This window comes from Vespula vulgaris, chromosome 8, assembly GCF_905475345.1.
Source record: "Vespula vulgaris chromosome 8, iyVesVulg1.1, whole genome shotgun sequence".
NCBI lineage: Eukaryota > Metazoa > Arthropoda > Insecta > Hymenoptera > Vespidae > Vespula > Vespula vulgaris.
Genome location: NC_066593.1, coordinates 1,155,440 through 1,168,955, shown reverse-complemented (window position 1 = coordinate 1,168,955; position 13,516 = coordinate 1,155,440). Strand labels below are relative to the sequence as shown.

Sequence of the window (13,516 nt, the reverse complement as noted above, 5' to 3'; positions counted from 1 at the left end):
TTTTGTGTCTCGTTTCGTTGAACGACAACGACTATGATGACGACGACGAGGACGACGAGGACGACGAGGACGACGACGACGACGACGACGACGACGTCTGACCGACATGTTGGTATATGCTACCTACTGTATGCATGCATATGGACGATTCAGTATTCATGAAAGATAGAAATGTATTATAAACCACGAGTAATAAAATAGCGGAATGATGTCTGTGTGTGTGTGTGTGTATGAATATGTATATAAATACACTTGTCGTTCGTCGTAACTCGTTACAAAAGCAGATTTATGGGTTTCAATATAACGTTATCTATAGCTATGTGACTTTCGTTTCCTATTATCGATATATATGTCCGAATGTTTAAAAACGTTTCCGATCAATTTTCTTTTCTTTTCTTTTTTCTTTCTTTTTTCTTTTTTCTTTTTCTTTTCAATTTTTTTCTCTGATAACTTTTCAATTATTATTTCTTTATTCTTTTTTATATGTTCAACGTAACTTTGATCATGTCGAATTTTTATGTAAAGGTATAACGATCATCATCAGACAGATATTTTCTTTTGGAAAATGTAAATGAAAGGTTATATGATAGAGTAGATAGATAAAGAGAGAGAGAGAGAGAGAGAGAGAGAGAGGGAGGAAGGGAGGTAAAGAGAAGGGGAAAGAGAATATCAAAAATATGAAGTGCGCAAATTAGCATAAACCCGATAGCATAAAGCTGAAAGTAACGTAATCGTGTATGTAACTGAAAGCTATTCAACAGCGGAGTCAGTAGAAAGAAAGAGAGAGTGAAAGAGAAAGAGAGAGAGAGAGAGAGAGAGAGAAAGAGAAAGAGAAAGAGAGAATGTGTGTGTCCGCATGGTCGGGGATATGATATACGGTTTGACCGACCTTTTATTACGCAAGTACGCTCCTCGTAAGTAGGTCAGATATGGAGGGTCTGGATGATGCGCTCGGACGCATAAGGAGGGTAAGTGCACTCGAGCTGTTCTTGCATTCGCGTCCTCAATTGTTGATGTTACGAGCTGCTTGCCGTCTCTGCAAAGAAGATTTGTAAAGGTGAATGCATATCGAACTGTCGAAGGACATGAAAAATATTTGAACCCTTTTTGCATCCCTTCACAATAAACCTTTTTTTCCTATATATAAATACATATATTTTTATATAAGTACATAAATATATATATATATATATACACACGCATACACGTATGCACGCGCGTGCATACAGATATATCTTTATCGAATTCTTTATCGTCATTCAATAGAATGTCGTCATACAATAGTAGACTTTTGTGTAAACCTTTCCCTAGTGAGAAAGAAACAAAGTTTTGACATTTTTCAAACGCGAACATCAAAGCTAAAGTTAGCTAGCTAGTTCGCTTGGCACTCGATCATCCAAACGAGCTGCGTATTGTGTTACGCGTTAGACGCATCACGCTCGATCGACCCTATTGTTTCCCAGCACGTCAGCTTTTGCCTCGCCCTTAACGCAAATTTCACTTCCCTCGGTTTATCAGTTGTACGTAGGTAGGTACATGACGTGTCCTTTCTCGTTCTCTATCTCTATCTCTCATTCGTTTCACGACCCTTTTCAACCATGGAATCTACGTTTCCCTTCGAACACACAACGAGACATAACTTTCGAACGAACCGACATTGCTAACAGTATTAATATCGATCTGACCGAACATTTCTCTGTTACGAGAAGTAATATTCGTGTATATTGTTTTTGTTGCGTTTTTTCATCTTCTTCTCTTTCTTTTTTTTCGCTCTCTCTTTTTTTTTCTTTTTATTTTCTTTTTAATTTTTACACACGAACACGTATTATCGTATTTTCTGCAATAGCTGTTTTCGTACTTAACATCGTTCTATCTCTCTCTCTTTCTCTCTCTCTCTGTTAAATAAATTACCTCTTAATTGGCTCGGTTAGACTCACTGGAAAACGTTATCGCTGTGTTTTGTGGAACAAAAACAATTCGATATAACTTTTTCGTGTAGCTTTTATCCAAATATTCCTATGTCGTCCTAGCGACATTAATTGAAAGTGGACTCTGCCAACTCTCTCGGAGTTTTTCATTTTAAACGCGCATCACTGAGGAATTTCAAAAGCTTTCAAAGGGGGATTGATGATTAAGAGAGATTAATGAATTTCTTTTTTTTTTGTTCTCTTTCTCTTTTATTTTTCTTTCTTCTTTTTTTTTTATCTTCCTCATGAATGATCTCGCAAGAGAGATTTAGTACGTTTAATTCGATCTAATGGTATAAAGGAATTATACACATTGTTCTCGAATCCAATAAAAAATAATAATTGATTTAAAACGCGACAATATATTTCGTTTCAAAGTATTCATAATCGTGTTTGTATTTGTTTCTGGATCGAACAACGCGTAACACCATCGTACCATATTGTCGTCATAGTTATTACCCAGACAGCCTTGCTCCAAACAGTTTCACATCGTTTCACTACCTTCGACCTCCCTCTGTCAATTTGCATCGGTAAATCTCCTACCCTGGAGACGTTAACGTGTCGCTTTTCGTTTGACTGATTACGTGCGTGGGAAATGTATGTTGACGAACAGTCTATTTTACGAAGAAAGCAAGGGACAAGAAAAAATGGACCATTCTGCTATTCAATTTCTCTTATTCGATATAAATCAGTGAAATTTTTATAAAAAATTAAGGAAGAAAAAAAAGAAAAGAAAAAAGAAACAAGAAATTTTATTTGAACGATACGAAAAACGATCTTTTATTTTTTGTTTTCTTTTTTATTTCATCTCGATCGTTTAAAACATTTCAACCTTGAATTTATTGACGATCCAGTTAATAATACGGGTCAAGTATACAAAACGACATCATGGGTCAGCCAAGCGTCAACTACGTTTATGTAATCGTACAAGTCGATTTGGTATTTCTAAACTGATAGATTTCTAGAATCATCTTCTACGTTTTTTTCTTTCTTTTTTTGTATTCCTTTTTTTTTTAGATCTTCATCACTCTACTATAATATTTAAATCGTATCTTCCTTTTCCTTCGTCCTTTCTTTCTTTCTTTTATTCATTTATTCATATCATTATCCCTTTCAACACATCATTTTGAAAGAACAGAAGGATAACGAATGGAATATAAATTTGAAATAACGTACGCTATAAAAGTCTGCAAATTCGGCAGCTATGGTTCCTCCTCAATTTTCGGTGCCTTTTTTTTTTTCATTCAGTCCTCGAAAATAATGCGAGCATAAAACGTGTTCGTTCGCTTGGCCAATGGTATATACGAATTGAGAGAGATAGATAGAGATAGAAATAGAGACAGACAAAGAGAGAGACAGAGACAGAGAGAGAGAGAGAGAGAGAGAGAGAGAGAGAGAGAGAGAGACAGGAAAAAAATTCGAGAGAGAAAGAGAGAAACAGAGGAATACGTCACTATTAGAGCAACGACACTGAATTGTGTTCCCTTCGTAAATCTCACATTTCGACCGTAACTAACACAAAAACCACTAACTATAAAATATATATGTGTATATATATATATACACACACACAAACCTAGAGATATATTTTATTATAAATTTTCACTTGTAAAAGAGAGAGAGAGAGAGAGAGAGAGAGAGAGAAGGGAAAAAAGATCTTTGGTTCGTTGGATAAGGACAAATAGTCGTTGACTCTTCTCAGAAATCGAATATAATGAGGATCAAAAGTGTGTCACGTGGCCAACTTTTTTGCGTTCGCAAAGTTTTATTCTTCTTTCCGCGTAACGTTTCCCTTCGAAGGGATGAGATTTGTTGGGACGAGAAGAGAGTGGGAGTGAGAGAAGGCGAGAAAGAAGCGGAGGGTCGAATAGAAATTCAAGTGTGCCCGAGGCATTCTTTCGTTCTGGCTACATTGCTTCTCTCTCTCTCTCTCTCTCTCTCTTTCTCTCTCTCTCTCTGTCTCTTTCATTTCTATAGACAATCACCCTTTAGCCTCGCTTCGCTACCATGCTGCTCACTGGGAGTTTTCCTCTCGCGGATGACTCTGTGCATTTTCTTTCTTCTCTTTTTTTTTCTTTCTTTTTTTTTCTTTTTTTTTGTTTCCCTTTCTATTTTTTCTCTCTTTTTCCTCTCCTTTCTTTTCTCTTTTCTTTTTCCTTTTCTTCCTTTTTTCTTTTTTTTCCCCCCTCTTTTTCCGTCTTTTTTCCTCCCAAGAAGCCAACGAGAGCGATACTCCGTGAAATTCTGTATCCAACTAAAGAGCAAAGTTTTTAAAGAGAACTTTCGACTCCGTTTACGGGTATCTTCGGAATTCGATAATTAACACGTTCGAGTGTTCTGTACGCGGTTTAACCGATAGACTTAAATGGATTCTGAATTTTTTTTCTTTTCTCCTTTTCTTTTTTTTTCTTTTTTTTTTTTAGATGTACATGCATAAAATTGATGTTTCATCGATTTTTTAAGAGAAACGTGAAATAATTTCGGTATTTACGTAGATATATTTCTGTCCTATTTAGAAAACAATATTTTTTTATAATGATCGATCGTGACACCTGCAATACGTATCTACCATTTTTTCTTTTCTAGTTTTACATAACGCTTTAGGTAAATTCGATGCAACGGTTAACCCGCTAATCGCTTTTGCGTTCCGTTCAAACGCGTCTCGAAAACATCTCGAGAAATCATCTATTCAACGTCGAGAGGACTATTTGGAATTTTCCGAATAGTAAAAACGAAGATGACGTAGGTACGTAGGTAGTAGATATATGTACTTACTGATTGTGAGAAGAATTTTAACGAGCTCGATTGAGACGTTTCATTATGATTAATCATTGAGATTTTCTTTTTATATACGAATAAGATCGGTCGATATTTATTTATACAAATTTATTCATGAATATATCCCTTCAATCGATAATTAAAATGATGAGTTCAAAGTTATGGTGTTATAAAAAATTAACATTAATTTTACGTCGCGTTATATAAAAAATGTTTTTTCTTTTATTCTTTTATTAAATAAATATAATATTGGATTTTAATAGTCAGAAGAATTATTACAATAATTATTACTAATATATAATATTACTATAAATTAAAATAATACTATTAATACTTAATGGTTAGAAGAATTACTACAATAACCATGATTTCTAAATGTAAAATGACAGATACGCCTACATTGAAATCGAGTCAATCGGCTTAATCACTACGTAAGAATAGATGTACAAAGAAAGAGAGAGACAGAGAGAAAGATTGCAACGACAGTGACGGCGAAATATACCCTTGTCCTAATAAAGCGTCGAGCCCACTTACTGCTTCGTTCTTTAACGAGATTACCCACTTTTCTTGTTCCTACGACGAGTGATGGTGATATATATATATATATATATATATATATATATATATATATATATATATATATAGACAGACACACACGGTTAATGCCATCGTAGATGAGAATGCGAACGACATTAAACTATCGTCTCAAATATCATTCTCGTGATATTTGATCTTCCCTGAAAGATCTCTATATTACTATTATACTAGATTAATCCAAAATACTTTTCTAATTTTATTGGAAAAGGTCAATATATATTAAAATTAACAATGGATGATTTGAATTTGATATCGAATGTTTCATTGAATATAGATAGTATTACAAAATTAAAGAGAGTTATATGGTAACGAGTTTATAATAATAGGAATGATCAAATTTCAAGAAAATTAAAGAAGAGTTAGTCGAGAGAAAGATGCTGTAGAAGAAAAAGGAGGGTGGTGGGGTGAGGGTGAGTGTGAGGGTGAGGGTGAGGGTGAGGGTGAGGGTGAAGATGAGGATGAGGATGAGTGAGTAGGTGGGTAGAGAGAATAATGGTTGGAATTTAGATAGCGAAACGTGCGGACGCATAATAATAGAATCGTGAATCGTCTTCGTAATACTGTTTGCGTAAGTATGGCGTCCGTGTAAAATAAATTTTGCGTTGTTCGTCTCCTCATGTCACATTATATCGTATACGGGAGAGATCGGCTAAGATAACGCCTTGCATCACCAGGTGCCCTTTCTCTTGGAGCATGTATACACGCACGCATGCACGCACATGCATACACATGTGTATATAGACGTAGATATACATATATATATATATATAGAACGAAAGACAGAGAGAGAGAGAGAGAGAGAGAGAGAGAGAGAGAGAGAGAGAGAGAGAGAGAGAGAGAGAGAGAGAGAGCTCATAGCGTCCGAGGTATGTTTCTATTATCCCATCGTGAATACCGCATTGCTATAATCACTTAATTAAGTGAAGCTTATTATCGCGTGTCTTTTGAAGATTTTTCTTCTTTTTTCATTATGACACATAAGATACTTATATATGTTTCATATAAAAGAAAGAAAAAAGAAAAGGAAGAAAGAAGTTGCGCGTGATCGTGAGATATTTCAAATAAATGTCTAACATTCTTTTCTCTTTTTCTTCTTCTTTTTTTTTTCGTGAAATTTGTTCATTTATTGATACGTTGAAAGGACACGTATTTCATCGTCACGTCAATGAAACGTGTCGAATTGGCAGGGTTAGACTTTGGCGATAAATCTTAAAAGGGAGCCATTAAGGTGACCTTAATATCACGTTAAGTTAAAACATGACAAGAGAGAGAAAGAGAGAGAGAGAAAGAAAGAAAGAGAGAGAGAGAGAGAGAGAGAGAAAGAGAGAAGGGTCACAGTGCCAAACTTTCTGAATGCATTTGCGATTTCGTTGCTCATAAAGACACGAACGCTTTGGTTGGTCCTAGTGTAAAGGTCTGGCTGCCTGAGAAAAGTCTCAGCTCTTTTTCGAACGGAACTCACACAGATTCTACGAGGCTCCCCGTAAGTAAGTACTTCGTACGATTATTCTCGTGGTCTCTCGGTTACGTAAAAGAACAAAACCATGACCTGGTTTATTCTCGGATCGCCCTTCTATCGTTTCTTCCTCTACTTCTTCTTTTTTTTTTCCTTTCCTTCAGATTTTATAAAAAATCTTGTTGTCAATTCATTTTCAATCTTTTCTTTCTTTCATTTTTATTTATTTATTTTTTATTTATTTATTTTTTTCTTCATCGACCTATCTATATTTACCAATCGTTTCATATATAATTATTATAATCCTATTGGGAAAGTTTTGAAGGGTCTCGAATTAACTTAATTGTGCAGTTCGAAGTTAATAATAATAATTATTATTATTATTACTATTAATAACAATATTATTATTATTATCATCATCATCATTGTTATGATTTTCGATATAAAAACGGAACTGGAAATATTATTTGAATACATACGGGAAGAAATCAACGTGGTAAGTCGAGAGAGGTAGTTTAAAAGAAGTATCGAACAAGTTAGCAGAGGTAGGTACGGTTGACGCTCGAGATGCTCTATTTCTTGGCTCGGTTTTCTACGTCAACGACTCTCGTTAAACTCCCATTGGGTCCGTTCCAGCTTCCGACAGGATGGAAAACTGACGACTGCCGTACGCAAGCATTTCGTATTTATTTCTCATAAGGAGTTTCTTCGAGATCACGTGTCATTTTGCTTCTTTCCTTTTTTTCCCCCTTCTTTTTTTTATCCATTTCCACGCTCCTTTCAAATCGGAAGGATTTAACTATAATCAAAGTTATGTAGGATATAGATTTTTTTTCTCTTTTGTCATTACTTTTTCTTCATTTTTTTTTCTTTTGTTTGCTCGTTTTTCTGTTTTTTCCTTCCGTCCTTTTTTTTTTTTTTTTTACAAACTACGGTCTATACATTTTACCTCTAACAATATCTATTCTTCGATGTTAAATGAAAAATTCAATATTACAAACGTGTGTTATTCGAACAACGTGAACGTTGATTACTCGAGAAGCATAGTGAAACACATGCTTTACAAAGGCTATATATATATATAGTGACCATAATCGGGAAAATTACGGTACGCATTGTTGGTCGCATAATTCAATAATCGCGGTTGCCAAAGCTGGTGATTGAAAATGCCTCTGCTATCGAGATATTGCTATATCGCTCGAAGTGTTCAATATCGTTCATGCATATATACATATACATACATACATACATACATACATATATATATATATATATATATATATATATATATAATATACACATCACGTACACACATATACATGCATTTCAAATGGAACATGAAAAATCATCAAATTTCATATGCAATTAGTACAACGATTTTATATTTTATGATACGTACCGATTGAAAATACAATAGAATCTTAATTAATTTTATGTTAACCTTGTTGAATATTGACGTTGTTTATTATTGATTATCATACATATATTATAGGTTTCGATTCGTATATTCGAAAAACAATTAGATACATAAATTGGGATTGGTTCGTGTTCGTATTGGATTGATTTCGTTTTGTCTTATTTTATTGTTACAACGAAACGATAAACATAATTGGATTGACCTTTCTCGTCGTACAGACCATTAACACGAAATCGATCGAGTTAAATGTCTAACAATTTCGACATAGATGTATAGTCGCTTTAATCGTAGGACCTTGTAAACGTGGAAATAGGAAAGTGACTCGATAAATTATGCTCGATGCACTGGATTTAATTAACCCAGAGAATAAGGAACGAATGAGGAGCTTGAGATTTAAGCGTTATTATTTGAGGAAGAATTTGCTTATATAAATAATCGTTATTCAGAAATAAATTTCTACTCTATCTGTATAGATTTTTTATTTTAAAAATTTTAATGAAAGATTCATTGGAAACGTAAGATCGTTTGTCGGACGATTTGTCGTCCAAGTTAAAAGATAAAAATGTTTTGGTTCGTTTCTCTTTCCCCTTTCTTAATTTCATCGATCCCTTACATCAATTCACATGGAACGTGAGAAACAAGGTGGAGACAGTCTACGAGAGCCATCGTTGATTCTCGTGGCACGAAGAGCGCATCTGAAACACGATAGCTCAAGTGGAAGGCGAAGCAGCAACGTTACTCATTGCCTGTACCAAGAATTATCAGTGCGACTTGCGCCTGTTTAATTTCCCAAGAGGCGTTCACCTGTGACTTATGTACTTGCCAACATCCGACTATAAATACGTATGTAAATACATAGATCCGAATAAAATTGAGAACAACCGTGACGAAAGTTTCGCACGTTTTAACTTTCATTCTAAGAGTAGATAAGTGTCTTAAACAATGGACGATAATTTCTCGAGTACTTTTGTTTTTTTTTTCGTTCGTTTTAACATTTCTTTATTTATGTTTCGTTAACATCGTAGAAAAAGTAATAGAAACGATGAATTTTTCTTTCAAATGCACTTAGACAATTTTGTTAATATTATCGATATATATATATATATATATATGTACTCTATCCAGGTTCATTCATTCCCACGAGATTTAATTTCGTCGTTACCATTTTTGATGCTTACTTTTTATCATTCTATATCTACGTTTGGTTAAATATCGACATCGTACCCGTTGCTCCGCCGACGTTTCCAATTACAAATGGATTTCGCATAGAGGAGCGACTCGTTCGAACGCTCCGATTCCATTCGATGAAAATTTAATAAGGGTTTAACATTCTCGTAAAAACGGTATTGGACGGTGTGATTTTGAAAATAATCAGGAAAAAAAGAAGGGAATGAAAAAAAAATAGCAAAAAAAAAAGAAGAAAATAGAATTGTGGTGGGGGAAACAAAAAATTAATAGCATCACGAGGTCCCTTTGATCCTTGTCAAATATTCTTTTCGTTTTATACTTTTTATCAATGTAGTTTAAAGAGAGGAACTTTCTTTTCGACGATCGAGCGATCGAATTGGTCTTTCAAAGCGAGAATCGAACTTTCTTCGTAGACTGGAAAGGAGCGTCGATTGGAAAAGAAGGTAGAAGAGATGCCGTTAAAGGAGGATAATGTAACGTAAGAGGAAACGACGCGTAGTAAAAATACCAATGTGCATTTCTAACATTTTTCTGCTAATATTAGAAGAAATTTTTAAGAGATATATTTTGCATAAGGTCAGTGAACTTTGGTCGTTATAGAATCTCAAATAATTGTTATCTGTCAATTAGAAATCTATTATTTGGATTTCCTCGTTAAATTTGTTCTCTCCTTTTCTCTCTCTCTCTCTCTCTCTCTCTCTCTCTCTCTGTCTCTTTAAAGAGAAGAATCGATTGATATAATTTGAAAAGGATAAGTGGATGAAAGACTCGAAGATTTTTAATTGTCGTTTGATGGAAGATGTTTTTGTAATTTATAGCAAAGTCAGTAGATCGAAGATAATACTAATAATAATAACACGATATATATATATATATATATTTTGTATTTGTGTGTGTATGAATATAAGTGCATACATATATTTTCAGTCGGGCGAAGATCGATGTCAAACACAGGATGTCTATCCTTGTTTGGAGGACAAATAGTTCGACTGGGTTGGAATCAACGTTGATCGATGATTTATGAACGTTGTTCTCTTTCTCTCCCTTTTTCTTCTTCTTCTTCTTCTTCTTTTACTTTCTGTCTTCTCACACGGTTACGTGGCAGCCTTTCAACTTCCTTGTATTTTATACTACTAGCTCAAGGTATTCCCTACGTCTCTTATATCCTCTACCATCCGAGAAACGAGAAAAGACTAGGTTCACCTTTACTTCTCCCAAAATCGGTTTTCTACGGGGGTAGATACTATATTTCCTTCGGTGTTCTATAAAGTTAGATACGAGGGACATACGGTAAAGATTTCCCATTTGTATCCTTTAGAGAGATAATATATATTTTATTATTTATTTTATATGTTGTTATCTACATATATATGTTTTTATAATTTGACCAATTAAAAATGTATGTGTTTATAAATTTTTACACACGTACACACACACAAAATATAAAAGTAAGAAGGAAGGAATTTGCTGGAAAAGAATGTCTGGGAATAAGAGGTTGAAAAGCGTAACAGCTGTCCAAGTTTCAGTCATATCGACTTCTCACGGTGCTCTTGATGCAAATATCGGTTTTCTCAAGCTTAAGAATATCTTGTTTCGAAAGGGACCGAACTGCTGCTTCTGAGAATCCTTTAACACGTGTTTAGCATATGTAGAAGACTATACATAGTTGAATTGGAATTGCAAGAACGTAGACATCCTTTATTCGTCCTTGAAATCATTCAACCGATCGAGAATTTTTATCGAGAGATTTTGTCGAGAAGCTTCTATCCTCCCTCTCTACTAACCTGATCAAACGTATGTACGTATTATCGGATCATAAAGTTTGCTTCGATGAGATACTTTCGTTTTGTTTTTTTTTTTTTTTTTTCTTTTAATCAGTAAAGCTAAACATTCATCCAGGTAGAAAAGATTTCCATCGTTCTTGGTCGTTAACCTTTGGCCGTGTCTTTAGACGAAGCGGAACTCATTATGTCATAGATCCACGTACCTACATACATGACTGACGCATGCATAAAAGGTTACACTGAGCTTCGGCCGATACGTGACACGATTTTAATCCGAATAATTTGCATCGGCGCACTTTCGATGAAGCGGGCAAAAGAGAGCGGGACGGGTTTTAGAGAGGGGCCAGGAGAAGTGGGGAAAGAGGGGGTAGAGCGAGGAGTGTCGAACGAAGCCGCTCTTGTCCATATAAATGCTAATAGTCCTGCACTTGGTTTGTGACCCAATTATTCGTTATCCCGTGATTTCATACTGTGCGATCAGATTGTCCGTCCATCGCTTCAAAGTGAGCATTTGTAGGCGTGTACGTATGTACGTCTAAAATCACATCAGCCGTATCGCGTGTATTCCATCGAGAGAGAGAGAGCTATATTTCGAGTTTGAATTTATCGTGATAGGGAATGGGTATAATTGCGATGAAAGATTTAACCCTTTCATTCGAATAATATTAGAAGCTTTCAATCGTCCAATTGATGGGGAGGTATCATTCATAGTGATTTATAATGCACGTTGATTAGGTAAAAGTGTTTTGAAAGAAAAGAAGAAAAGAGGAAAAAAGAAGAAAAGAGAGAAGAAAGGGTAGTCGGAGAATATTTCTTTTCGTCTGTGTTAGAGAGAGAGAGAGAGAGAGAAAGAGAGAGAGAGTATCGATTCTTCTCACCCTCTTCGATGGCTATTCTCGTACTTACTCTCGCCTAGTTTCATATGCGGATACCTATCCCCCATCATGAATTGGTAATAGCCTTGTCTACCCGTCTAATGTACGTTTCTTGCCCTCGATAACGCGTTTACCGATCGCTATTGCTACCTGTTTATTATTCCACCAATGAAATATTTGTATCTACGAAAATTGAAATCGTTCTTTCTTCTTCTTCTTTTTTATTTCTTCTTATTCTGTTTTCGTTCCTCTTTTTTTTTATGATCTTTGTCGAAGATTCAATCAGTCTTGTGGCTCGAGACGAGAGTAAATATTTGATCGGTCTTTTTCTCTTGAAAAGAATCTTGTTTACACGTGGATGTGATATGTAACTACTAACTATTAACGTTAGCAGATAATTTAGAAAATTTGACGGGAAATGGTGAAGTGTGAAAAGCGTGTAGAATAAAATGAAGCATTTCGAGGGTCTATAGTTATATTGATATATAGCCAACGTCTGTAGACGAATGCAATATCGCATAAGACATTTAGGATCTCTTCACGCGTCTAGCTCGGTACAGAGAACGATATCGCAACTCGAGAAGATTCTAGGAGAATATCGTGGAATCTTCTCACGTACGACATTTTTCTTTTTTTTTCTCTCCTTCTTTTCTTCCTTTTTTTTTTTATCTTTTTTTCCTAAGGCAACTACGACTGACTGTTTCACGTTCAACGCGAAATCGCGAGCAACCGTTAACAGAAGTCACGGAATGACAGTTTGCTCTTCGTTCTCGCGTCTTTTACCGATTTTCATACGAATTCTTTCTTCTTTCTTTCTTTTTCTTTTTCTTTCTTTTTTCCTCCTCCTTTTCGAACTATTACTATTACTATTTTTATTAATTTTATTATTCTATTATTATTATTTTTTTCTTTATCCTTTTCTCCTTCGCCGTCCTGTTTCTTTTCTTTTTTTACTCTCCCTTTCTCTTTCTCAAAACTTCGATCGAATCAGAAATTATGATCGATCTATGAGTAATTAATATCGATTATCTATATAAACAATGGAAACGTATAAAAAAGAAATAAAAAAAAAAACTGTACTAACAGAAAAACGTAAAAAGTTTGAGAAGCGATACGTTCATCAATGTCGGAGAACAACGTGTGCCTTGAAAAATGTATCATCACTGATCTATCACAATTCGTCTCACTTGGGACGATAACAACGGATGATACTATAAATCACAATTAATTCATTTATTTGTCTTCGGGTATAATAGAAAAAAAGAACAAAGGAAAAAGAAAATACAAGCTAGGTTATCAATTATTTTTACTATTTCAAAAATGGATCCATAATAACAATAACAACAATAGTAAGTAAAAGATTGACACGTCTGGGACTGGCCCAGTTTTATTCCGATCTAATGTGATTCGTGAGAGCTTTGTGGCTTCGTAAAAGGCCAGACATAGCGACCTCC

The 13,516-nt window shown here is 34.8% G+C and overlaps 1 protein-coding gene across 3 annotated transcripts in view; it reads left to right on the top strand.

Moving 5' to 3' along the window:
- LOC127065495 (tetraspanin-5) overlaps window positions 1–13,516 on the top strand; it is an 84,005-nt gene that overhangs the window by 13,692 nt on the left and 56,797 nt on the right. The gene's annotated exons all lie outside the window — the stretch shown is intronic.